The 27,935-nt window shown below is 46.7% G+C and overlaps 2 long non-coding RNA genes across 3 annotated transcripts in view; one reads left to right on the top strand and one right to left on the bottom strand.

Annotated features, from left to right (window-relative positions):
* LOC137531555 (uncharacterized) overlaps positions 1-25,122 on the top strand; it is a 181,170-nt gene extending 156,048 nt beyond the window's left edge. Inside the window, exon 4 of the long non-coding RNA XR_011023670.1 lies at positions 24,646-25,122. This is a non-coding gene — a long non-coding RNA (uncharacterized lncRNA). The remainder of the gene's footprint in view (positions 1-24,645) is intronic.
* LOC137531556 (uncharacterized) overlaps positions 1-27,935 on the bottom strand; it is a 150,722-nt gene that overhangs the window by 4,862 nt on the left and 117,925 nt on the right. The gene's annotated exons all lie outside the window — the stretch shown is intronic.

The raw sequence follows: 27,935 nt of genomic DNA, 5'->3' as shown, positions 1-27,935 counted from the left end.
TCCAATTCTGGAAAAACACTGCGCCTCCGAATCCCGTTTTATAGATTAAGCAAGTAAATGATGCCCTGAAATTTGTGATTTACGGACGTAGGCACTCCCCTGCTAAATTTGAGAAGATTTGGGGAAATTGGCTGACAGCTCATGATTATGTTGACTCAGATTTGGTTAGAGATCAAATCCTTTCAGGGATTGAGGTGTCCAGGAGGCGCACGGTAGATGTTGAATGATATCGTATGTTGGAATTTTGCTTTGATTGTATGATAATTTGTGTCGTACCATATGATTGCTGTGACTTGAAAATGTTGTATTTTTACTCAATAAACAGTGTTTTGCTGATAAAAAAGAAGGATAAAAGATGCAAGACTTCTTCATAGGCATTTGCTGAAACAGTGGAAGAGTTCACCAGCCCTTCATAGGGAATTATTGGAAGAATAAGAACTCTGCCATGTCTCCTTAGGAAGATATATCACTCCTCAAAAGGGAATTACTAGAAGGATGGAAGATCATGAATCAGTAGAAAACAAAAGTGCCTTCTTAAAACAAAGTATTTGCGATAATTCAGGTTGGAGTGAGCTTGAGATGTCTCCCAGTGCATCACTGCTGAATATATGCTAATTAACCATTGTTGCCCTTAGAAGCTAAACACACCTCCAGAACCGCTGGAATGCAATGATGTGTCAGCTTGTTAATTGTACAGAGCCATAGTAATCCAACATGCATACAGACTGTTTCGGATTGGTTGGTCTTCATCAGTGCATGGCGTGGAATAATGTGGCTCTATGGAGTTGAGGCTTGTAACACCGAGAGGTACAGACTAACCAGCAAGCTCATGGTGAACCAGAACTCCTAGGAGTGTGTAAGGGGCTACAATGGTCCTAAAAGCCCCCTTACTAAAGTGCGTGGAAAACAAAAGTTTGCTTTCTTAAAACAGAAAGAATTTGCGATAATTCAGGTTGGAGTGAGCTTGAGATGTCTCCCAGAGCACCACTGCTGAATATATGCAAATGAACCATTGTTGCCCTTAGAAGCTAAACACACCTCCAGAACAACTGGAATGCAATGATGTGTCAGCTTGTTAATATAACAGAGCCATAATAATCCAACATGCATACAGACTGTTTCCACTGAATCAGTGGAAGGAAAGAACATCTGGAAGGTCCCCCACCAGGTCTTCATAGTATAAAACCGGAAAAAATAATAATTTGATGGTCCCCACAGAGAATCACCTGAAAACAGGAAAGTCACTGCCAGGTCTCCATAGGGAATCAATGGAAGGCAGGAAAAGCCACCAGTTCTTCACAGAAAGCCAATGAAAACAGGAAGATCCTCCAGGTCTCCACGTGGAATAAGATCTGACTGAATGGATCTATACCATGGTCGAAGCTGAATGGCTGAGGGCTTTGCTTAGGCGTACTGCCCCTGGAAGTAGCGCTCCAGGTGCACCTGAAAAAACCTGGCATGTGAGAGATCCTGGGCGGAGTAAGGTGCTTTGGTCTGCACTGCCCATATGCATGGCCTACTAACGCAGCTCCCCGGCCTTTTGGCTAGGGAGGGTGCTGAATTTTTATAACGCCGGCCGCAAGGTCAGGACCAGCTTGCTGGCACCGGGGACTTCGGTCCCCGCCCGGCTCGGATGAGCCATCCGGACCATGTGGGCATGCACATGGCCCAGGCCCTTTGGGCAACCACTGGGCAGTTGGAGGTCCTTCTATCCTTCGGGTGTTGGAGGTCCGAAAAGCCCCCTGCACCGAAGGCAAAGGGGGAGGTTCCCTTCGGGGAACACCGGAAAGGGCCCTGCTTTTGTGGGGCATGGGGCTGCTCATGCACATTTTTGTGGGGTGTTTATGCACTTCCACTTTTCCCGTGCATGGGCATTATTATTATTTTTTATTATTATTTATTGTATTTATAAAGCGCCAACATATTACGCAGCGCTGGACATTAGTTTAGGTTACAGACAATATTTAGAGGTGACATACAGCAATATGACAATACAGGGATACATGCAAATTAGATCACACAGCACAGTATGAGTACCAGGTAATGCTTAGTCAGTCACTGGAGGGGAGCATGGAGATTAGGCAAGTTAGGTTCACTCAAATGCATAGCATGGGTGCACAGTAATGGAGGTGCATGATCAGGTAGGACACAAAAGGAGGAGGACCCTGCCCAAAGGCTTACAATCTAGAGGGAGAGGTGAGGACACGAGAGGTAGGGGACCAGAGTTCAGCTGTAGGTTTAGAGCACTTGTGAGGGGTGGTAGGCCAGAGTGAAAAGGTGAGTTTTGAGGGCCTTCTTGAAGGTGTTGAAGAAGGGGGCTGCCCTAATAGGTGGAGGTAGGGAGTTCCATAGTGTTGGAGCGGCTCTTGGAGAAGTCTTGGAGGCGTGTATGGGACTGGGTGATGCGGGGGACGGTCAGGCGAAGTTCATTGGAAGAGCGGAGGGAGCGGCTTGGTGTGTATCTCTGAGTAAGATCAGAAATGTAGGTTGGACAGGTTTTGTGGACGGATTTGTAGGTCAGACATAATATCTTGAATCTGATTCTGGACTGGATATGAAGCCAGTGGAGGGATTCACGGCGGGGAGCCGCCCTGGTGGAGCGATGGGAGGAGTGGATAATTCTGGCTGCCGCATTCATGATGGACTGCAGTGGGGCTATTCGGGTCATAGGGAGACCAGACAGAAGGGCATTGCAGTAGTCGAGGCGGGAAATTATGAGGGCATGGATGAGGAGTTTGGTGGTGGCAGAGGTCAGGAACGGGCGAATCTTACAGATGTTATGAAGGTGGAAGTTGCAGGACTTTGTGAGGTTTTGGAGGTGGGGAGTGAAGGAGAGTGCGGAGTCCAGGGTGACACCCAGACAGCGGGCTTGAGAGGTAGGGCGAATGGTAGTGTGGTTAACAGTGACCTGCACATCTGGGAGGTCCAGGGATGACCGGGGTGGGAAGATCATAAATTCCGTTTTGTCTAGATTTAGTTTCAGAAACCTAGCGGACATTCAGGAGGAGATGACAGATAGGCAGGAGGAGACCTTGTCCATGGTAGTGGTGGATATGTCAGGGGTGTGGAGGTAGATTTGGGTGTCATCTGCATAGAGATGATAGTTAAAACCCATGGAGGTGATAACCTTGCCAATGGAGGATGTGTATAGGGAGAACAGTAGGGGGCCAAGGACCGAGACTTGGGGGACTCCCACTGAGAGGTGGTTGGGGGTGGACGAGGACTCATTGAAGGAGGTCGTGAAGGAGCGGTTGGAGAGGTAGGATAAAAGCCAGGTCAGGGCGAGATAAAGCCTTTCTTACTCCGGGCTCCTGTTGCATGCAACAGGAATCAAGAAAGCTAAAAAAAAATTAAAAAAAAAAAATGGAAGGATAGGCTGCTTGGTCTTCATTGGAATCTATTGTAAGGAAGAAAGATCTGCCAGGTCTTTCAAAGTGTAACACTGGAAGGAAGATCTGTCTGAATCAGCAAGTGGAATTTCATGAAAATGTTAATGTAACATCGTCTATTGAGTAATTTAAAGAACCACGATCACGAAAAATGGAAAAGATTTAAAATACATGTAAACCCTTACAAATAAAAAGTACATGTATTCCTGAGTAAAATGAGCCATACATTACTTTTCTCCTATGTTGCTGTCACTTACAGCAAGTAGTAAAAATCTGACAGAACCGACAAGATTTGGTCTAGTCCATCTCTTCATGGGGGATTCTCAGCATGACCTTTATTCTTTATAAAGACATTCCCTGAAAAGGATTTACTCAAAGATGCTGGCCGGCCTCCCTGCTTGCTGCACACTTTTTTGGGCAGTTCAAAGGAGCAACTGCCATTTGCTAAGTGCTTTTGAAAATAAAGAAAACTCTGAGAAACCCTCATGAGGAGATGGGCTAGTCCAAAACCTGTCGGTTCTGTCAGATTTCTACTACATACTGTAACAGCAACATAGGAGAAAAGTAATTTATGGCTCATTTTACTCTCATTTTACCATGTAGACCGTGTCCAGCAGAGCAGGATCATCCCCCAGGCAATCTAGGCAGGTGCCTGGGGCCTAGTGGATGTCAAGGGCCCCACCTGCCACCTTCTCTGACCTCTCTCAACTTCAGCTGACCAAAAACACCACAAGGGGGCTTCAAATCTGCTACCTTGCCTAGGGCCCCATTACATCTTAGTCCATCTCTGATGTCCAGTGATGATTGTGCAGTGATTGGAGGATGACCGTTGAGCGTTCCTCACCCGATTTATAAGCAGATACCACACTATAAGGAAACATAGACCTCAATCACTGGGCTTGACCTTTAACCCTAAAGCAGCAATAATTGAAGCACCAATTATATCTGCTGGCAGCACAACCAATCAGTGTGTGGTAAGTTATCCACTTGCGCACAGAGCAGTTTACCTCCGACAACCAATTAGACGTCAGCGAGAAGAAACCAGATCTGACAGGCAAATAAGTGACATAAATAAAGATGGTTCACCCACTAATGACGTAGCCCTGACATCTGCTGACTCACAATTGGCCGTCCGGCAGTTGCTGAGTGCACGGAAAGGTTTTGCAATCATGTAGTTAACTGAGAGGAAGATGAATGTGTTATTGACCCTAATTCCATTACCTTAATTATTGCTCTAATGTGTCACTGAGAGCCTCTTCCTTGCCTGTCATGTACTAATGACCCCTTATATGCAGGTCCCTAACATGGCTGGATGGTGCAATGTGTTATGGGTGGGGGAAGGGGGAGGAGGGGAAGAGGACAGCTGAGAGGTCATAGTGTCACCTGTACATTAGTGTTATTTATCAGGAAGAATAATGTCCACATGAAACCCGCATCACAAGTGTGACTATCCATCAGCACACCATCCTCTGTACATTAACTAAACAGAACCCCCATCAGTGGAGAAAAGGGATAATTTCAAGCAGTAGGCTCTGACAAAAACTTTCTTTTTAAAGCAAACCTGAGGCAAACAAAAACTTCTGATATAATGAATTGTATGTGTAGTACGGCTAATGAAAAGAACATTAGTCGCAAAGAAAAGTAGTAGCAGTAGGGTATTGTACCGTGTTAGCCATCAGTAAAAGCAAGAATTACATAAGGATGATACCATTTATTGGCTACCTAAAAATGAATAAGAATAAGCAAGCTATCGGCCTTGCAGCCTTCTTCGGGCTTATATCCTCTTAGTTTGCAGGCTCGTGGTACAGACAGCTATATACATGCAATATCAAAAGGGAAAACAGATTTTTTTTCAAGCATAAATAAATGTCATTAAGATGCCTTAATTAAAACAGAACATTTTCAAGCATAAATACACGCGTGGAGTAAACAAGGATCCTTATCTCAGCTAACAACCTCTCACCCCATTTAAATGTTCTGTTTCAATTCAGGCATCTTAATGACATGTATTTATGCTTGAAAAATATCTGTTTTCTTTTTGGATGTTGCATGTATATAGCTGTCTGTACCACCAGCCTACAAACTAACAGGATGTAAGCCCGATGAAGGCTGCAAGGCTGAAAGCTTGCTTATTCTTATTCATTTTTAGTTAGCCAATAAATGTTAGCAAAGAAAAGAGAGTCATATTTTTATTTTCAGTTATATCGCTTTTTTATGATATTGCATCATACTGTCACAGTTGCAGTTTAGAAACCACGCTCTGTGTTTTAAGCCATAAAACAAAGCAGAAATAATGACCCTTTAAACTTTCCTGCAGTAAAATCTTATCTCAAGCTGTCTCTCACTGTCTCTGAACTGTTTAAGTGCTTCAGAAAACAGGACTGTACTTGACCCAGTGGGTCTAGTTCAGAGAAACTCTTTTACAAAGATAACAACTGAAGTTTTTTTTAACTCTTCCTGTACTGGAAACAGAATGAGACTGTCTTCTCTGCTACTAATGTTCTATTTCTTAGCTGTACTACACATACAGTTCATTATCTCATATGTTTATTTTCGCTTTAAGTTTGCTTTAATTTTCAGTCTGGACAGAATGTGAAAAGTCAGGTGTTCTTTCTAGTGACCATCACTTCCTGACCCCAGTGACACCACAGGAAGTGAGGAGAATCTTGTCCCCCGAAGAGGCAGACAGGAAGGGCCCTTTTGCAACGGCTGTCTTCCGATTCAATTATTGGAGTGCTCACGTTTGGACGATCGCAGGGGCACCACAATTAACATGTTAATCGTGGTTCCCCTTTTTTCACTGGTGCAATTAGATTTACGCAATTCGGGAAAGAGCTGCATTCTGCATTTTTATGTGCTTATTATTGCCCACTGCCAGCTTTTGTTAATAGCTGCCAAAAATCGTGAGGAGGAACGTACTTTTTAAATGAAGAAAATCACATAGCAGCGTGTTTTGCAATGGCGATCACTATTTGTAGCGTAGAAGAACCCCAGTGAAGGCCTGACAGATTTCCTCACCTTTGTCACTCGATATCTAAGAAATAAAAGGCCCTATTGCAATTAATGTTGTCTCCAAAATGCTCTTGTAGGTGATATTTTCATCTTCTCTTTAAAATAACTTGCCATTTCATTCTGAAATCTATTGGAAATCTGTTCCTAGTGTGTGGCACACATCAGATAGATTCCTGTCAGATTGGACATGACAGGCTTCTGACAGAAATCTATCTGATGGTCAAATCTGCTGCAAATCTATCAGTGTCTGTAACCACCTGTGATAAATTTCAGCATGTAAATCAGGGTGAGGAAAGATTTTACAATTGGCAAACACTGACTAATTTAGAAATGTTATTTTAAAAATAGGTATTTATATTTATTGTTATTTTCATGATGACAGCTACTCTTTCATTATCGAATGGCTTATTGTAAAGTGCAGTTTGCTTTTCTAATGTTGTTTTATGATCCATGCGTGTTCGTGGAAATGAAAACTTGTGTTGAGTACTGTAGTCAGGAACCTGAGAAGACGAACAGTGGTTTATCAGATAAGGTTCTGCATGCTTTCTTTAGCAGAACAAGCCAGAGTGATATAAAAACAAATATCACAAGGGATTGATATTGGATTATTGTGGCTCTGTACAATTAACAAGCTGATACATCACTGCATTCCAGCGGTTCTGGGGGTGTGGCTAGCTTACAAGGACAACAAGGGATAATTTGCATATTCAGTGTCCGTGCCCTATGCTATACGTAGGCATGACAACAAGAAAATTAAAAAAGAGGATTTCGGAACACCTGAGTAACATCAAATGTGGGAGTGTAACGATCGGTGTAACACAGAGAGGGTCTGATTACCGGTGATCTGCAGTATCACCGAGAATACAGATATATACCCGATTATTGATGATCTGCAGTATCACCGATAATCAGATATATCTCTAACCTCTGGACACCTGAGTAATAAGAGTGTTCAGTGTAACAGAAATACTTTGAGGACTGCACCTGAGGAGCAGGCGCACAGCAGTAAGGAATACTGCACAGTAAAGCTGGCCATACACTGGCCCGATTTGCCGCCGTTTCGACAGCAGATTCGATCACTGGGATCGAATCTGCTGCCAATCGTTTGCGCTACACGCCGAATTTCAATCCATTTCGCCCGATCCCGTCGATCGCTCCGTGCGGAAAATTACCGCCGATCGCCCGCGGGTAGGGAGCGCGTCGCTAGCGGCGTTCGAGTGCCCGACGACCGACGCAATAGAGCGGCAATACATTACCTGCTCCGCCGGCGCGGCTGCCCCCGGTCACCGCTGCTCCGTCTCCGCACTGGTCTCCGTCTCCGCGCTGGTCTCCGGCATGCTTCAGTTCCTCCTGCCCGGCAGGAAGTTTAAACAGTAGAGGGCGCTCTACTGTTTAAACTTCCTGCCGGGCAGGAAGAAGTAAAGCATGCCGGACCTGGAGACCAGAGCGGAGACAGAGCAGCGGAGACCTGGGGACTGGAGTCTCGCCGGCGGAGCAGGTAATGTATGCGGGTGGGGGGAGCGGCGACAGCACCACCACCACAACAGATTGTGAACGGTTTCAGGCTGAAATCGGTTCACAATCTGTTTGCAGTAAAGGTAGCCATACGATCCCTCTCTGATCAGATTCAATCAGATAGGGATCTGTCTGACGGTCGAATCTGATGGCAAATCGACCAGTGTATGGCTACCTTAACACGTTCCTTCCGAAAGCCTGAGACTCTCCCGAGGGAGGGGTCAGGCTAGGAGCAGGAAGGACAAGCGTGAGTGACACCAGGAGGGGTGTCACCCACAGGTCTGTGAGCTATCTCTTGACTGAGGAGATAGCTCTCGAGGTCGGACAAGCCAGGTCGGCAACAGATAGACAGATCAGGGACAAAGACAGAAGACAGATGCGGAATCCTTAGACAAACAGAGTACGGCAACAGGGTATCAGATATAGCGAAGTACCTAATCAGAGATCAGAAGAGTAGTCAGGAAAGCAGAAGGTCATAACAGATAAACAATGCAATTAGTACTTTAAGCTATCAAGAATCTGACTCAGTGTGGATTCCCAGCTCCAGCCGGTTCTGGCACACTGTCGGATCTTGTGTTGAGTACTGTAGTCAGGAACCTGAGAAGACGAACAGTGGTTTATCAGATAAGGTTCTGCATGCTTTCTTTAGCAGAACAAGCCAGAGTGATATAAAAACAAATATCACAAGGGATTGATATTGGATTATTGTGGCTCTGTACAATTAACAAGCTGATACATCACTGCATTCCAGCGGTTCTGGGGGTGTGGCTAGCTTACAGGGACAACAAGGGATAATTTGCATATTCAGTGTCCGTGCCCTATGCTATACGTAGGCATGACGACAAGAAAATTAAAAAAGAGGATTTCGGAACACCTGAGTAACATCAAATGTGGGAGTGTAACGATCGGTGTAACACAGAGAGGGTCTGATTACCGGTGATCTGCAGTATCACCGAGAATACAGATATATACCCGATTATTGATGATCTGCAGTATCACCGATAATCAGATATATCTCTAACCTCTGGACACCTGAGTAATAAGAGTGTTCAGTGTAACAGAAATACTTTGAGGACTGCACCTGAGGAGCAGGCGCACAGCAGTAAGGAATACTGCACAGTAAAGCTGGCCATACACTGGCCCGATTTGCCACCGTTTCGACAGCAGATTCGATCACTGGGATCGAATCTGCTGCCAATCGTTTGCGCTACACGCCGAATTTCAATCCATTTCGCCCGATCCCGTCGATCGCTCCGTGCGGAAAATTACCGCCGATCGCCCGCGGGTAGGGAGCGCGTCGCTAGCGGCGTTCGAGTGCCCGACGACCGACGCAATAGAGCGGCAATACATTACCTGCTCCGCCGGCGCGGCTGCCCCCGGTCACCGCTGCTCCGTCTCCGCACTGGTCTCCGTCTCCGCGCTGGTCTCCGGCATACTTCAGTTCCTCCTGCCCGGCAGGAAGTTTAAACAGTAGAGGGCGCTCTACTGTTTAAACTTCCTGCCGGGCAGGAAGAAGTAAAGCATGCCGGACCTGGAGACCAGAGCGGAGACAGAGCAGCGGAGACCAGGGGACTGGAGTCTCGCTGGCGGAGCAGGTAATGTATGCGGGTGGGGGGAGCGGCGACAGCACCACCACCACAACAGATTGTGAACGGTTTCAGGCTGAAATCGGTTCACAATCTGTTTGCAGTAAAGGTAGCCATACGATCCCTCTCTGATCAGATTCAATCAGATAGGGATCTGTCTGTTGGTCGAATCTGATGGCAAATCGACCAGTGTATGGCTACCTTAACACGTTCCTTCCGAAAGCCTGAGACTCTCCCGAGGGAGGGGTCAGGCTAGGAGCAGGAAGGACAAGCGTGAGTGACACCAGGAGGGGTGTCACCCACAGGTCTGTGAGCTATCTCTTGACTGAGGAGATAGCTCTCGAGGTCGGACAAGCCAGGTTGGCAACAGACAGACAGATCAGGTACAAAGACAGAAGACAGATGCGGAATCCTTAGACAAACAGAGTACGGCAACAGGGTATCAGATATAGCGAAGTGCCTAATCAGAGATCAGAAGAGTAGTCAGGAAAGCAGAAGGTCATAACAGATAAACAATGCAATTAGTACTTTAAGCTATCAAGAATCTGACTCAGTGTGGATTCCCAGCTCCAGCCGGTTCTGGCACACTGTCGGATCTAGCTAAGGTCTGAGAGATAAAGTATTCCCTAGACTGAGGTGTGAGGTCCTTGATCATCAACACCTAGGAACTGGTCTAGATAATAACACAGATAATATCACAGATACTGACAAGGTCTGAGTGCTACCACGTAGTGATCGCAACGCCAGACACCAGAGAAATGACCAGCACCCAGTATATATACACAAGCGCTCTCCAGCGCCTCCCCTAAGTGCTGGACCAATGAAACCTGATCGAATTGTCAGCTGATCGGCTGTATCAGCTGACACCCCTCTGACTGCCATAAAGGCTCTGCCTCTCAGCGCATGCGCGCGTCCTTCTGAACCTGTGTGGACTATCAGTCCCAGCCACACCAGACATGTGTTGTAATGCATCTGTTGGTTTGAACGCGGGGCCAACCGCACCACTGTCAGAGCATGCGGCGGTTTCCCCGCGTTCAGCCATACTGCTAGCGATAAGCCCATGCGTGCAAACCGCCGCGCCGGACGCGGAATCCGTCGCCTTGTTCCTTGGGCATGCGGCGGTTTCTCCGCGCTCCGTCAGGCTAGTGGATGCAGGCCCATGCAGGCAAGCTGCCATGTTGAACGCGGAATCAGCCGCTTTACTTTGAGTACTCACGGCGGCTTTTCCGCGTTTTCTCACAGTACCCCCCTTCCTGAGGAGTGGACTCCGGACAGCTCCTACCCGGTTTGTCAGGATGTAAAGCGTGGAACTCCCTCCTTAATTTATCAGAATGCATGCGACACTCAAGTACCCATGTTCTCTCCTCAATACCATACCCTTTCCAGTGAACTAGATACTGCACTGAGTTTTGTACAACACGTGAGTCTAAAATATTTTCTACTTCGTACTCAGGTTGGTCATCTACCATCACTGGAGGAGCAGAAGTGGAACCTACATGAACTGCTGGCTTAAGCAGGGACACATGAAAGGATCTTACACCATGCATGCTGGCAGGGAGATCAATGGCATAAGTAACATTGTTGATCTTCCTGGTCACTGGAAAAGGGCCCACAAATCTGGGTCCTAACTTGGGCGAGGGCTGTTTCAGGGTTAAATGACGTGTGGACACCCAGACCAAGTCTCCTGGCCGGAATTTCCACTCTAAGGAACGTTTTTTGTCAGCTTGACCTTTCTGACTTTGAAAAGTCCTCCAAATTTTTTTTCACGATCCCCCAAATGTTCTTAAATGACTTTTGCCAAGCCTCCAAAGCTGGAAACGGAGTGGAAGCTACTGGCAGTGGGGAGAACTTAGGCAACTTTCCAGTTACCACCTGAAACGGAGAAAATCCAGAGGAAGAGCTTTTCAAATTATTGTGCGCAAATTCTGCAAACGGCAAGAACTTGACCCAATCATTTTGCGCATCCGCAACATAACACCTTAGAAACTGTTCCAACGACTGATTAATTCTCTCAGTCTGACCATTGGTCTGTGGGTGGTAGCCCGACGAAAACGACAGTTCCATGCCCATTTGATGACAAAATGTCCTCCAGAATTTAGACACAAATTGGACTCCCCGATCTGACACAACGTTTTCCGGAATGCCATGTAGCCAGAAAATGTGAATGATGAACAGATCGGCCAACTCCTGGGCCGAGGGGAGTCCTTTCAGGAGCACAAAATGGGCCATTTTACTGAAACGGTCGACTACCACCCAAATGACCGACATGCCCTCAGACCTCGGAAGCTCACCCACAAAATCCATGGACAAGTGGGTCCATGGTTCACTCGGGGTGGGCAAAGGCTGCAACGTTCCCACAGGTGCCAGACGGGAGGGTTTGCTTTTTGCACATACTGCACACTCTCTAACATACTCCTTGCAGTCAGTTGCCAATGAAGGCCACCAAGCACACCTAGCAACAAGGTCTTGTGTTCTGGTGGCCCCAGGATGTCCAGCATTTTTGTGAGAGTGGAACATCTGCAATATCTGGAGACGAAATGGCAGTGGTACAAACATCACCCCTTCAGGCTTTCCTTCAGGGACATCCTGCTGAAAGGGACTTAAAGTCTCCATCCAGTTTTTCCAGGTCTCCGTGGCTGCCAACACTACTCTCTGTGGGATAATAGTCTCTGGGTCTGTGGGCTGTGCTGTCTCTGGCTCAAAGCATCTGGACAAAGCATCCGCTTTAATGTTTTTACTACCCGGAGTGTACGTAATTACAAATCTCAATCTCGAGAAAAACGGTGACCACCGAGCCTGACGAGCACTCAGTCTCTTAGCCCCCTCAATGTATTCCAAATTTTTGTGATCAGTGTAAACGGTAATCGTATGTTCTGCTCCTTCTAGCCAGTGACGACATTCTTCGAAAGCCAATTTAATGGCTAGGAGCTCCCTGTTGCCTATATCGTAGTTTTTCTCTGCTGGTGAAAACCTACGAGAGAAATAGGCACACGGGTGTAATTTTCCCTGCAACCCAGAATGCTGAGACAGCACAGCCCCTACCCTGACCTCCGAGGCGTCCACCTCCACAATAAAGGGATAGGAGGTGTCGACGTGTCTCAAAATGGGTGCAGAGCAAAACAATTCTTTCAAAGTGGAGAAAGCATCCAGAGCTTCGGGTGACCAGTGGTTGGTATCTGCCCCTTTCTTTGTGAGACTGGTGAGGGGTGCTATGACTGTGGAGTACCCCTTTATGAACCTTCTATAGTAATTAGCGAATCCTAAAAATCTCTGGAGAGATTTTAGTCCCACTGGCTGAGGCCATTCCAGGACAGCAGAGACTTTGGCAGGATCCATAGAAAGGACCGAGGTGGAAATTATGTACTACGTCAGTAGAAAGAACTATAGTATGATAAGCATAAAATACAAAATCTTGCAAATCTTGTGGTACAAAAATATCAAAAATCTTTATTGACACAGATACAAAAATATCTTAAAAGAGGAGGTCTCTGCAGGATGCTCCTTATTTGCATGAATAATAATAGGAATTCCAATATTTTGTAATGGAAAAGGCTTTCAAAAAATTGATTGGCCAATCAATTTTTTGAAAGTCTTTTCCATTACAAAATATTGGAATAAAGATTTTTGATATTTTTGTACCACAAGATTTGCAAGATTTTGTATTTTATGCTTATCATACTATAGTTCTTTCTACTGACGTAGTGTATCGTTTTGAGGTGAAGTGGATCACATCAAAAAGGACTTAAAGGGACTCCGAGCAGTGCAGAAACTATGGAAAGATGCACATCATTTTAAAGCTCTCTTTCTCCTCTTTCCAATGATATATAAACCGCCACCCTACGCCTTTTAGTTTTCGCTATTTTCGCGATTGAAATTGCCGCGGCCGCGATTTCGATCGCGAAAATAGAGAAAACTAAAAGGTGTAGGGCAACGATGTAGGTGTCGTCAGAAAGAGGAGAAAGAGAGCTTTAAAATGATATCCATCAAGCCATAGTTATATTGTATTACACAGGGCGACTTTTTGTCAAAGTCAGCAGCTGCATTCAGCAGAATGGAGCTGCTGACACTGAGGAAAGTGTCGTCCTGTGTAATACAATATAACTATGGCTTGATGGATATCATTTTAAAGCTCTCTTTCTCCTCTTTCTGACGACACCTAAATCGTTGCCCTACACCTTTTAGTTTTCTCTATTTTCGCGATCGAAATCGCGGTCGCGGCAATTTCAATCGCGAAAATAGCGAAAACTAAAAGACGTAGGGTGGTGGTTTATATATCATTGGAAAGAGGAGAAAGAGAGCTTTAAAATGATATGCATCTTTCCATAGTTTCTGCACTGCTCGGAGTCCCTTTAATGGCTTTTTAGTCTTTTTCCTAAAAAAAAGATATCCTCCCAATTACAATACTAGTGGAAATTATGTACCCCAGAAAAGTGACAGATGTTACCTCAAAAATGCATTTCTCCAATTTAGCATAAAGCATGTTCTATCTTAACTTGTGCAGCACAAATTTGACCTGAGCCCTGTGCTCAGAGAGGTTATCTGAGAAGATTAGTATATCATCCAGATATATCAGAACAAATGTACCCAACACCTCCCTGAATACTTCATTAATGAGTTCCTGAAAGACGGCCGGGGCGTTACACAACCCGAAGGGCATCACCAGGTACTCGTAATGCCCATCGGGTCTGTTAAAGGCCGTCTTCCACTCATCGCCCTCTCTGATCCGCACCAGGTTGTATGCACCCCGCAAATCCAATTTCGAGAAAATCTTAGCATTGGTGACCTGAGTGAATAAATCGTCTATCAAAGGTAATGGATAGCGATTTTTTACTGTGATTTTATTCAGGCCCCGATAATCAATGCATGGCCGAAGGCCTCCGTCTTTTTTCTTAACAAAAAAGAAAACTGCTCCGGCAGGCGACCGGAAAGGGCGAATGAAACCCTTAGCTAAGTTTTCACGGATGTACTCTCGCATGGCCACTTTTTCTGGCCCAGACAAATTGTAGAGATGACCTCTAGGGGGCATACAACCAGATCGGAGATCGATGGGGCAATCGAAAGGACGATGCGGAGGTAGTTTCTCTGCAGCTTTGGGACAAAGCACATCTGAAAATTCAGAATATTGTTCTGGTACTCCCTCCACATGAATCCTGGTCTGACCCAAGGTCACCCCCACTAAACAATGATGAAAGCAATGGGCTGACCAGCTTGTTAGTTGACCAGTGTCCCAATTAATCTGAGGAGAGTGGAGGTGCAACCAAGGTATGCCAAGGATGATAGTGGAGGTTGTCATGTGTAACACAAAAAAAAACAACTTCTCCCTATGCAACACCCCTATAGTGACTCCCACCTCTGGTGTCTGAGACAGAGGACAGTTACGTTGCAGGGGGGAATCATCCACTGCCGTAACTTGGATAGGTGGTGTTACCGGGGTGAGTGGGATACCCAATTTGTTAGCAAATTCGTAATCCATGAAATTAGCCGCTGAGCCCAAATCAACGAAGGCCTCAGTGACTTCAGATTTATCTTCCCATGTAACCGTACAAGGAAGAAGCAACCTTTTATCATCTAGGGGTAAAAGTTGTACGCCTAGGGTATTACCCCCTAGGCAGTAGCGTTTCCCGACTTCTTCGGGCAATTCTGTACTCTATGACCCCCCTCCGCACAATAAAGACATAACTGCTCTGAAATCCTGCGTCTCCGCTCCACTTGAGACAGCTTTGACCGACAAATCTGCATTGGTTCGGGTGGAGGTGAAACGGGAGGAGGAGGAGTCACAGGAGGCGCAGCGTAGGACACCAACTTTACATGATTTCTACCCCGGGTCTGTCTCTAATAGCGTAGCCTACGGTCGATCCTGATGGCCGATGAAATGGCCTCATCAATGGTCTTAGGTTCAGGCTGACTTAATATAAGCTCAGAGACCTCATCTGATAACCCTGATAAGAAACAATCTAACAGGGCAAAGGTGTCCCACCTGGCTGATACTGACCACCTTCTGAATTCAGCAGCATACTCCTCGACCAGACTCTTGCCTTGACGTAACAACTTGAGCTTCCGCTCAGAAGTCGAGGCAATGTCTGGATCGCCGTAAATTATTGCCATGGCTTTAAAAAACTCATCTACAGAGGTTAGGGCTAAGTCTCCAGCGGGTAGACTGTACGCCCAGGTTTGAGAATCGCCTGATAACAAAGTCTTAATAAATGTGACCCTTTGGGCCATGGTTCCTGAAGATCTAGGTCTCAACTCAAAGTATGATAACACTCTACTCCTAAAATTTCGGAAATCAGATCTGTGACCAGAACATTTTTCAGGTACAGGCATGCGTATGTCTGTGCTAGGAGGAGATTGCACTTCATCCACAGCCGTCTGGAGGGTTTGTAAAGACCCGGACAAAGCGTCAATTAACGCCCGGTGACTACCCAGCACTTGGTTGATGGTATCCACCGAAGTGGTAAGTGCGCCCAGACGGTCGGTGTGTGCGTCCATTTGCATTTTGGATCTGGCGTTCTGTAACGATCGGTGTAACACAGAGAGGGTCTGATTACTGGTGATCTGCAGTATCACCGAGAATACAGATATATCTCTAACCTCTGGACACCTGAGTAATAAGAGTGTTCAGTGTAACAGAAATACTTTGAGAACTGCACCTGAGGAGCAGGCGCACAGCAGTAAGGAGCAGGGCCGGGCCGACACATAGGCTGGCAAGGCTACAGCCTCTGGGCGCTGGTCAGTGAGGTCATTGAGGGGCGCAGGATCGATTTCTTCCTATTAGCTATGTGCTCGCACTGCCCGGCGCCCGCCCCGCTATTTGCCTCTGTTAATTTGGTGTTGCGAGCGGCAGTGGCGCAGATTGCCTTGTACTCTCTCCGAGAGAGAGTGTACAGTGGTTGCCATGGTGACGAATGTCGTCGGCGCCACCCCCCGCCCAGCCGCGTATTCTTGTAACTAATGCATGATTAGTTACAAAAATACCGGCAGCGGCTGGGCGAGGGGTGGCGCCGACGACATTCGTCACCATGGCAACCACTGTACACTCTCTCTCGGAGAGAGTACAAGGCAATCTGCGCCACTGCCGCTCGCAACACCAAATTAACAGAGGCAAATAGCGGGGCGGGCGCCGGGCAGTGCGGGCACATAGCTAATAGGAAGAAATCGATCCTGCGACTGCATCTCACGTAAGCCTATGCTTACTGTGCCTGACGCTTCCTGGTGGCTCCCACGTGACTCCTGCTCCACCCCCTTCTGTTGATGCTGGCTGGCTGGCTGTTGTTGTGTGTTTGCCTGAAACCGCCTGCCTTCTTCTCATGAATGTCCCTCACAGGCATCTTCTGGCTGCTGGCTGTGTAGTGGGGACTGACACCCGTGGTAATATTTTCAATTTACAGTGAGTAGTAGTACTACTGCAAGTACTTAGATCCTCATCCTGATTCCTGACCGAGTGGTTCCTGGTTGTGTGGCCAGCTTTGTGGTGATCACCAATGCTGGCCGGAGGGACTTGGGGGGGGGGGGGGGGGCGCTAGGGGGCAGCTCAGCCTCTGCTGGTCTTGGACCTTGTCCCGGCCCTGGTAAGGAGTACTGCACAGTAACACGTTCCTTCCGAAAGCCTGAGACTCTCCCGAGGGAGGGGTCAGGCTAGGAGCAGGAAGGACAAGCGTGAGTGACACCAGGAGGGGTGTCACCCACAGGTCTGTGAGCTATCTCTTGACTGAGGAGATAGCTCTCGAGGTCGGACAAGCCAGGTCGGCAACAGACAGACAGATCAGGTACAAAGACAGAAGACAGATGCGGAATCCTTAGACAGAGTACGGCAACAGGGTATCAGATATAGCGAAGTGCCTAATCAGAGATCAGAAGAGTAGTCAGGAAAGCAGAAGGTCATAACAGATAAACAATGCAATTAGTACTTTAAGCTATCAAGAATCTAACTCAGTGTGGATTCCCAGCTCCAGCCGGTTCTGGCACACTGTCGGATCTAGCTAAGGTCTGAGAGCTAGCACATAAAGTATTCCCTAGACTGAGGTGTGAGGTCCTTGATCATCAACACCTAGGAACTGGTCTAGATAATAACACAGATAATATCACAGATACTGACAAGGTCTGAGTGCTACCATGTAGTGATCGCAACGCCAGACACCAGAGAAATGACCAGCACCCAGTATATATACACAAGCGCTCTCCAGCGCCTCCCCTAAGTGCTGGACCAATCAAACCTGATCGAATTGTCAGCTGATCGGCTGGATCAGCTGACACCCCTCTGACTGCCATAAAGGCTCTGCCTCTCAGCGAGCGCGCGCGTCCTTCTGAACCTGTGTGGACTATCAGTCCCAGCCACACCAGACATGTGTTGTAATGCATCTGTTGGTTTGAACGCGGGGCCAGCCGCACCGCTGTCAGAGCATGCGGCGGTTTCCCCGCGTTCAGCCATACTGCTAGCGATAAGCCCATGCGTGCAAACCGCCGCGCCGGACGCGGAATCCGCCGCGGTTTCTCCACGCTCCGTCAGGCTAGTGGATGCAAGCCCATGCAAGCTGCCATGTTGAACGCGGAATCAGCCGCCTTACTTTGAGTAGTCGCGGCGGCTTTTCCGCGTTTTCTCACAGGGAGAAAGCCAAATGGGGAATATCGAAGCTCAGTAGCTGAACATTTCTGTGAGACCCATGGGGGGTCTAAAGAATGGATTCTGGTTCAAGGGCATATACAAACTTCAAAGTAATAGAAGAGGTGGTGATAGAGAAAAGTGGCTTCTGCAACAAGATGCAAAATGGATTTATCTACTGGACTCCCTAACCCCCACCGGCTTAAATCAAGAATTAAACTTTGCCCCTTTTCTGTAACTGGGTAAATGATGGACAACCTTACCATCCATCAAAAAACTGAAATGGAACTGGCTTGATGCAAAGAAAATGTTGACTATGCAGTGAGCGTCTTGGAGACTCTGAAGTAATAAAATGCACGTGTGATAGATAGCATGCATACTGTCAGTTTACTCGGCACCATACCTGACTGTGAACTCAATGTATGATGTCATTTGATTGATTGATGGAGCCGTAGTGATGAGATGGGAGACGATCCGGAGCTGGACACCGTAACCATGGTTACTTGTGATGCCAGCAGGAACGCCCCGCAAGTGCGCACGTAGTGGTGTATAAATCACTGCCCCGCCCGCCGCGCCACGCATCCTGACGAAGCTCGCAGTGGGCGGGCGCAATGCGTCGATAGGCGGGGCTTCATCCCGATATGCGTCTTGAGCGCTCCTACTAGCCGGCCGTGCTGCAGTGAATGGAACTCTGTATCATTTCCACTCTCCACAGCGTCCGCACATCCAGGTTGAGTAAACTGGATAGCTAGTCCCAGGTTGAAAAATCAGTTCGGGGACTGAAGTGGCATCAGGAAATCCAGCTCCCCTTTAAGTTGTGGTGAAGGGTCGAGCAGACTAAGGAGGGAGAAACATACCCAGCAAGTTCACGCCGGGGCAAGATGAGTGGATGACTCGGTCTGTCGGTCGGGTGGTAAGATCTCCATGTCATGCAACTGTGCTGTGTATAGCTGGGTGGATTTTATGCAACATGAGCCTGGCAATGGCATTTAGTCACCTCTGATGCCTATTCAGCAGCCACATTTCCACACTCTGAGGACATTAAGGAATGGTACCGGTACCAGATTGAATGGAGCGTGTGTTTGGTGTGCTGAGCAATTGTGGTGTTGTGGAGCACTCCACATTATTTTAATTGTTTTTAGGGCAGGGTTAGTGATTTTTTGTACTCATTTTTTCAATAAAGGTGCTTATTATATGAAAGTCCTTGAGCGGCAGCAAGTTAATTTTCTTTCTTTACTATAATTTGCATATTCAGCAGTGATGCATTGTGGGAGACATTCTATGCTCACTCCAACCTGAATTATCGCAAATACCTTCTGTTTTAAGAAGGCAAACTTGTTTTGCTTAACATTTTAGTAAGAGGGCTTTTCGGTCCATTGTAGCCCCTTACACACTCCAATGAGTTCTGGATCACCATGAGCTTGCTGGGTAGTCTGTAACCAAGGGATAGAAGAAATCCTGAAATACTGTACAGTGTAAATAATGTAACAGTGACACCTACAGGTGGGAGGCAGGAGCACCATGAGTGGAGTCAGAGCCGGGACAAGGCCCTCCAGCACCCAAGGCTGAGACAGCAAAGTGCGCCCCTCCATCCCTCCCACCCAGCCGTCACACACTGATTTCTATTAGACTAATAGATGCCCCAGGGCCCCCAACCTCCCCAACACCTTAATCTCCAGTTATCTGGCTTGCAGTCACTGTCATGTATCCCCTTTTCTAATTTCTTTCTGCTTCAAACACAATTGGGAACGACAGCTGAATGAATTGTGCACCCCCTCCTACACTGCGCCCTGAGGCTGGAGCCTCTCCAGCCTCTGCCTCGGCCCGGCCCTGAGTGGAGTTTTGCTTTTGAACACACTTCATGGTCCCCATAAATTGGCATTGGCATTTACCACTATCATGAAAAATCGCAAAATTTTAAATACATATAAAACCATACAAATAAGAAGTACTTTTCTTCCAGAGTAAAATTAGCCATACATTTATTTTCTCTTATGTTGCTGTCACTTGCAGTAAGTAGTAAAAGTCTGACAGAACCGACAGGTTTTGGACTAGCCCATCTCCTCATAGGTGATTCTTAAAGGAAAGTAGTTAAATATCAGGTAAGTAAGTGGCTGACTCAGTCCTGACTCAGACAGTAAGTCACTACAGTGTGACCCTCACTGATAAGAATTTCCCCTTTTTATCTCTTTCTTGATCTCAGAAGCCATTTTCTGCTAGGAAAGTGTTTTATAGTTGGAATTTCTTATCAGTGAGGGCAGGCCCGGCCCTCGACTTTTTGCCGCCTGAGGCAATTTTCAGTGAAATCGCCGCCGCCCCCCCCCCCCCAAGCCGTTGTTGTGGGGGGGACGCCCGAGCTGGAGGGGATAACGGGCAGGAAGGGGGTATTGGGCCTAGCGGCAGGGAGGGGGGTCGGACCCCCCCCCTCCCTCGCCTTGGTCCCCCGTCCTCCGCTCCCCTCCAGCTTTAAAAAGGTCCGTGCTGTGGCTGCAGCTATTCGCAAGAGGCAACGGGCGGGGATTACTCACCTCTTCCTCGTTCCAGGCCAGCGTGCGCTCCACTGACGTGACTTCCTGCGGCGTAGCAGGAAGTGACGTCAGTGGAGCGCACGCTGGCCTGGAACGAGGAAGAGGTGAGTAATCCCCGCCCGTTGCCTCTTACGAATAGCTGCAGCCACAGCACGGACCTTTTTAAAGCTGGAGGGGAGCGGAGGACGGGGGACCCAGGCGAGGGAGGGGGGGTCCGACCCCCCTCCCCGCCGCTAGGCCCAATACCCCCTTCCTGCCCGCTATCCCCTCCAGCTCGGGCGGCCCCCCACACACATGGACGGGCGGGTGCCGCCCCCCAGAAGTGCCGCCTGAGGCAAAAGTTTCACCCCGCCCCATGGGCGGGCCGGCCCTGAGTGAGGGTCACACTGTAGTCAGGACTGAGTCAGCCACTTACATACCTGATATTTAACTCTTTCAGGCAGAGTGTAACGATCTGTGTCAGCACGCAGAGAGAATCTGATTATTGGTGATCTGCAGTATCACCAAGAATACAGATATATACCCGATTATTGATGATCTGCAGAATCACCAATAATACAAGTATAACTAACCTCTGGACACCTATAAAGTGTGAGTGTTTGGTGCAACAGTAATTACATTGAGTGGGACCACCCGAGGAGCAGGTGGTCTTTGGCAGTATGAGAAATACCTCCCTCTGGGAAGTGTGGAGACCTTCCAACAGCCTGAGACTTCCAAAGGGGTGGAGCCCCAGGCTGAATAGCAGGAAGGCCCTGTGGCTAAGTGACACCTAGAAGGTGGGCGTCACAAGCAGGACTGGAGACTAATCTCTCAATGGAGAGGGATAGCTCGCAAGGTCGGGCAGGCTAGGTCGGCAACACACAGACAGATAAGGTACAAAGACAGAAGGCTGATTCGGTAACCAGGGACAGGCAGGGTTGGCAATAGGTAATCAGATTTGCGTAGGTACCGAATCAGAAAGCAGAAGGATAGTCATGAATGCAGTAGGTCATAACAGATATCAAACAATGCCTAGTCTTGGGTGTGAGGCTCGTGGTCTCAACACCCCGGAACTAGTCTGAAGTATAATACAATGGTAACACAGTATCCCTAGTTTTGGGTGTGAGGTCCGTGGTCTCAACACCCTGGAACTAGTCTGAGGTATAACACAATAGTAACACAGTATCCCTAGTCTTGGGTGTGAGATCTGTGGTCTCAACACCCTGGAACTAGTCTGAAGTATAACACAATAGTAACACAGGATCCCTAGTCTTGGGTGTGAGGTCCGTGGTCTCAACACCCTGGAACTAGTCTGAAGTATAACACAATAGTAACACAGTAGTAATCTGGCTCAGTGTGAATTCCCAGGTCCTCCTGGTTCTAACACACTGTGAGATCTGACTATGGTCTGAGTGCTTTCACGTAAGTGTTCGCAACGGCAGACAACTTGAGACTGACCAGCAACAACTATATATAGAGCGGTGCTCCCGGCGCCACCCATCGCTGATCAACCAATAGCCACTCGCTCTGAGATCAGCTGACCAACCTGGTCAGCTGATCCCTCCTCGTTTGTCATAAAGGTTCTGCCTCTCAGCGCGCGCGCGCATATTCCTCAATCTGTGTGCACTAACAGGCCCAGCCACATCAGACGCACGCTGCCACGTGCAAACCGCCGAGCTGGACGTGGAACCAGCCGCCTCGCTGCCAGTCCGCGCGGCGGCTTTTCCGCAGTCTATTACACAGAGAAAGAAAAAAGGAACACAGCATAGTTATTTGTGTGCTAGGCACTGTACACTGTACATGTCTATCTCATCATGTCACATGTCACTTCGGGTATCCTTTAAGGTTTTATTTCTTTTCAAAGCACTTAGTGAATGGCAGTTGCACAATCTAACTGCAAAAAAGGTGAGCAGGGAGCGTACATTTAAAAGTGGCGCAGGGTGATGCCAATAATGGCATCTTGCTACTAAGGGTATTTAACGTTACAGAATTATCCTAGAACGTTAAATAACCTTAATGATAAGATGTCATTATCGGCATCTCTAATACATTACCCGGTCCCCGGTGATCCAGTCTCTTCTCTACTTCCTGTTTAGTGTACAGGAGTCCTGCAGCCTGCCAATCACCATGCGTGGACTGAAGCCACATGGTGATTGGCTGGATGCAGAACAGCTGCAAACTAACGAAGGAAGTGATGAAGGAGACAGGATCGTCAAACGATCAACCAGACCGGGTCCCGTTAATGGTGTCTGTTGACAACGAACGATCATTCCATCATCGGAACTTCAAAATGATTCTGTTAAGGTGGCCACTAACTGTCCAATTTCTAGCGAAAAATCGTTCGAGCGATCAGAAATTCTGATCAGATTGGTTGTAAATAACCTCCGTTGATGGGCACAATTAATTATGAACGAGTGAAAGAAATGTTGTCCGAATGAATTTTCGTCGAACCAAAATTTGGATTTTCTTGTTGGTTGTGATAGATAGGAAGCAAACATTGGTTCGTTGATGGTGTAGTCGTGAAAGATGTATTACAATATTTCGCTTCCGATCAGAATTTCTGATCGCTCGAACGATTTTTCACTAGAAATTGGATCATTAGTGGCCACCTTTAGTCTAATCAGATTTTTTACCATCTTCCCCTCCGTTGGTGGGCACGAACGATTCTAATTGATGGCAACAATTGGATCAGATGGTCGATCATTCGGAAAATTGTACCATTAGTGGGCACCTTATGTGACAGCGACATAGAAGAAAAATAATTTACAGAACATTTTAATCTGAGAGAGATGTACTTTTTATATCTATGCCTTTACATTTACTCTACATTTAAGAAAGGAAATGTAGTGAAGGTAACGTAATGAATAAAAATGCTTATATTTTACAAAATATTTATTTATAGATAGTGTTTGCCCTTTGTAAAATCTCTCCTTTTCCTGACTTACATTCCGAAAAGTATCACTGGTGGTAACCTCTTTAGTTCTGTCAGGTGATCTGTTTGGAATGTTTGTTACTGAGAGCTCTATGCACAGAGGGAGATATTGTTTGCTTGGCAAATGGAAACAGACTTTATTTTCCCCAATGCAATGAGGTGCCAGACATGAAACTGTCAGTACCATGGTCATGACATCACACTGTGGGAGGGGTTTTACCACAATATCAGCCATACAGACCCCCCCCCCCCCCCTGATGATCTATTTGAAAAAAAAAGGTAAAGATTTCTCATGGAAAAGGGGGTGTCAGCTACTGATTGGAATGAAGTTCAATCCTTGGTTACAGTTTCTCTTTAAAGAGAACCCGAGGTGTGTTTAAAGAATATTATCTGCATACAGAGGATGGATCTGCCTATACAGCCCAGCCTCTGTTGCTATCCCAAACCCCCCTAAGGTCCCCCTGCACTCTGCAATCCCTCATAAATCACAGCCGTGCTGTGAGGCTGTGTTTACATTTGTAGTGTCAGTCTCAGCTGCTCCCCCCGCCTCCTGCATAGCTCCGGTCCCTGCCCCCGTCCCTTCCCTCCAATCAGCAGGCAGGGAAGGGATGCAGGCGGGGACTGGAGTTCTGCAGGAGGCGGGGAGAGCAGCAGACTGACACTATAGAGATAAACACAGTCAGCTCTGACAAGCTGTTTGTCAGCAGCGTGACTGTGATTTATGAGGGATTGCAGAGTGCAGGGGGACCTTAGGGGGGTTTGGGATAGCAACAGAGGCTGGGCTGTGTAGGCAGATCCAGCCTCTGTATGCAGATAATATTCTTTAAACCCACTTCGGGTTCTCTTTAAGATGTTTTGTGATCGTGGTCCTTTGCGCAATGATTCTTGGAAGTGTCCCAGTAATATATCAGGCAGCACATCACTAAGAGTATAGCTGCTCTCTATAGGCAAACACACTTAATGAAAACTAAGAGTCAGTAACCGTGGAATATTAAGGCACCCCCTATGTGTTGCACAAACAGGCACACTGCTCCTAAATCATATACGATGCAATAAAGCACATAAAAACAATTGATGTTTGCAATAACCAGCTTCCTTTCCACAGCCTGACGGGAAGACACTGCGGAATAAGATACTTTGTTTGTAACCATGTGGAAAAAGTCATAACTTTATGACTGCGCCCTGTACTGTGGAACCTGGGATGTAGTGAGAAGAAAGAGGGAAAAACCACTGCACCACTTTCATACAACGGATCCGAGATGAAAAACTAACTATTACAAGTAACTTGTCTATATATCTTATCTAAAGTTTAGTTAGTTTACACAGCAAATCTAGCTGCAAACAGCTTCAACAGTGTATGATTATTTCTTCTTGTGATACAATGAGGGCAGCCATGTTCTGTTTGTGATCAGGCAAGCTGATCTGCATCTCCAGCCCTCAGCCTGTGAAAACTATACTCCCCTCTCCTCCTCCCTCCTCCCCTCTACCTCTAAAATTTCCGGCTAGTAACAACTTCTCCTACTCCTACCCAGACTGAGCTCCCATAAGCCCTTGCTACATGGATCTGAGAGTGCCAAAGCACTGGAGAAACTGTAGACGAGACTTGTTTAGTTTATAGGGAATTAAAGAGTATTAAAACAAAAACAAAAAAAGTATTGTGCTTGAGAAATGTCCTATAAACTATATGAAAGGAACACAATTATGCAATGAGTAAAAGTTTATCTCGGATCCACTTTAAAGTAACACTTAAACAACTTAAGGCAGTACACACACGTCCAACAAAGAGCACGATCAACCCGACGGCTTGATCAACAGCACAACAACCCGTTGACACAACACAGCCAAACCAACTAAACGTCCAGCTCATTTACATACTGCGCACGCAAGTGGAACAATGGACTGCAGGATATGGCCACATTCAAAACAAGTACAAGCCGTTCAAATGACTTGTACTCAGATGACCAACTGCACAATATCAGCCCAACAGATTGTTTGCCCTGTCTGCCAGTTGGATCTAGCAAACCACCTGTTATCAGTCAATCCTCTAGTTGTTTGTCACATGTAGGTATGCCCAACTATCGTCCAACAGACCATGTTTGGACGATAGTCAGGTGGAAAAGTTGCACGTGTGTACGAGCCTTAAAGTGAACCAGAGACGAAGCACCCTCATGTATTTTACCATATATATCAGTGGGAACATTAGAGATAACACCTACCCTGCTCTCTGTTTCATTATTCACTGCTCAGCCTGCATGTTATCAGCCCTGATAAAATCCCCAACTGAGCATTCAGTCTGGCTTTGCTCAGGAATCATTATAGCTGAGTCATTATAGCAGAGCCAGTAGGGGGTAGGCTTGGGCTTGAAAAGAAATCAGAGAAGACAGACTCAGCTATAATGAACACTATAAACAGGCTAGGGAATCTAAATAAGTAAGTTCATATTGGACGATTTATATACATAATCCCCTACACAGTAGCCAGATGTGCCCAAAGGATGATACAGCTGTGCCACAAGACACCACTAGGTGGCGTCATAGATATGAGACACAGTGATTGCCACACAGGAAGAATACCCGATCATTGCACCACTTACCTGTTGCTTGCATGCTCCGCTCCACAAGCCAGAGGACACAGGTAGCCTTGAGCAGCGCACTCTGCACACCATGTTGCAGGAGATGCGGGGCACACACAGCAGGGAGGCAGCTGACAAGAGCGTGATCACTAGTGCAAGATCTTTCCCGCTCCTCTGCCAGTAACAAAACCTATTGCGCCATCCATTCTGCTTCACTGACTCGCATATAAGCCGATAAGGTAACTTTTCAGCACATTTTTTTAAAATTAGGCTTATATGCGAGTATATAAGGTAATATGGAGTTTCATTGCACTTTAAGTAATATCTAAATGTTCCTGGGAGTTCTGCCTGCTACTTGTGTAGGGCCATTTCCTGTCACACCCTTTTATGCCAAAATGTAGCCTACTGTTGCACAGTGATGCTTTCATCTAACCATTTGTAATAAGAAATTCAGCATCGTTGTTCTGCTTCTCCACACCTATTTGCTGACAAAGGCAAGCATCAGTTCTTTTATGCTGTTGCTATAGTGCGATAATAATAGTGTTTTATGAGGTAAAAAGCTAATACTATTTTATTATTCAAGAAATTGAATATGTGAATAGGTAAAATTATTCTGCAAACAATGGTGAAGTATAAACATTATTGTATACAAAATGAAAAGAATTGTGTGGAACAAGGTTTAACAGGTTACAAACAACAATTTAGGAACACATGATATACAGAGAGAAATGCTTTTATTCCCGAGTACTGCCAAGGTCTCCATCCAGGGACATAAAATAGTGGGCAACTAGGTCTCACAGAGCTGCCCCTATCCACCACCACCATTTCTGCCTGCTCAGGAGGTCACCAGTGGCGTAGCTAAGTAGCTATGGGCCCCAGTGCAAGTTTTACATTAACCCCCCCACACACACACACAAGCATTCTATACATTACAATTGTTACGGCACCCCAAAACCTTTTCAAGGACATGTACAGTGTCAGAAGTGCAAAAATGGCATGGGTCAAAGTTTGTTAGGGCTGTGGAGTCGGTACAAAAATCTTCCGACTCCGACTCCTCAGTTTATGAAACCACGACTCCGGGTACCCAAAACGACTCCGACTCCTCGAGTCCGACTCCTTAGTCTAATACTTAAAGAGTAACTGTCAGGCTGCAGAAGCTAATTTAAACCTCTATTCTCCTGTGTTAAACAGTTTAGACAGAAGCCAAAAAGACATTACTAAAGATAAAAATCTCTCTTACATTTAATGTGTTCTTATCAGCAAAGCTAAGCTCCTAAGGAGGACGCAAGCCGCATTCCATACTGCAAAGCATTCTGGGGCCCTCCCCTCGGCTGCTAAGGAGAAGACGGGATCAAGTTTCAGCAGCTTCTAACTCAGTCCAGCGCACAGCACAGATAAATCTCCGGGGCAGAGTACACTGCAGGAGTCCGCTATTGTTCCTAGCCACATGGCTCATTAATATTCACTGCACACTGTGTTATTCTGTACGAGCTGTTCTGTGATCAGAAGCAGGCAGGACATGACGACACATTTGGCTTCACAAACATGGAACCTGCCATGAACTGTCAGGAGCATCATTCTCTGCATATACTATATAAATATTCTGTGAAATCCAAACGTGGACAGTGAAATGCATATGTAATGTAAGTACAGCCAATCTTTAGCTACTGATATATGTGTTTATTTTCTCTGAGACCTTATACCTAACAGCTCCTCTTTAACAGTGCTGTGGATTTTGTACAAAAATCATCCGACTCCTCAGTTTATGAAATCAACTACTCCAACTCCGACTCCGGATGCCCAAAACTGCCCCGACTCCTCGA

The sequence above is a fragment of the Hyperolius riggenbachi genome, chromosome 9 (genome assembly GCF_040937935.1).
Source record: "Hyperolius riggenbachi isolate aHypRig1 chromosome 9, aHypRig1.pri, whole genome shotgun sequence".
Taxonomy (NCBI): domain Eukaryota; kingdom Metazoa; phylum Chordata; class Amphibia; order Anura; family Hyperoliidae; genus Hyperolius; species Hyperolius riggenbachi.
The sequence above is the reverse complement of the archived record's forward strand: the minus strand, read 5'-3'. Positions and strand labels throughout refer to the sequence as shown.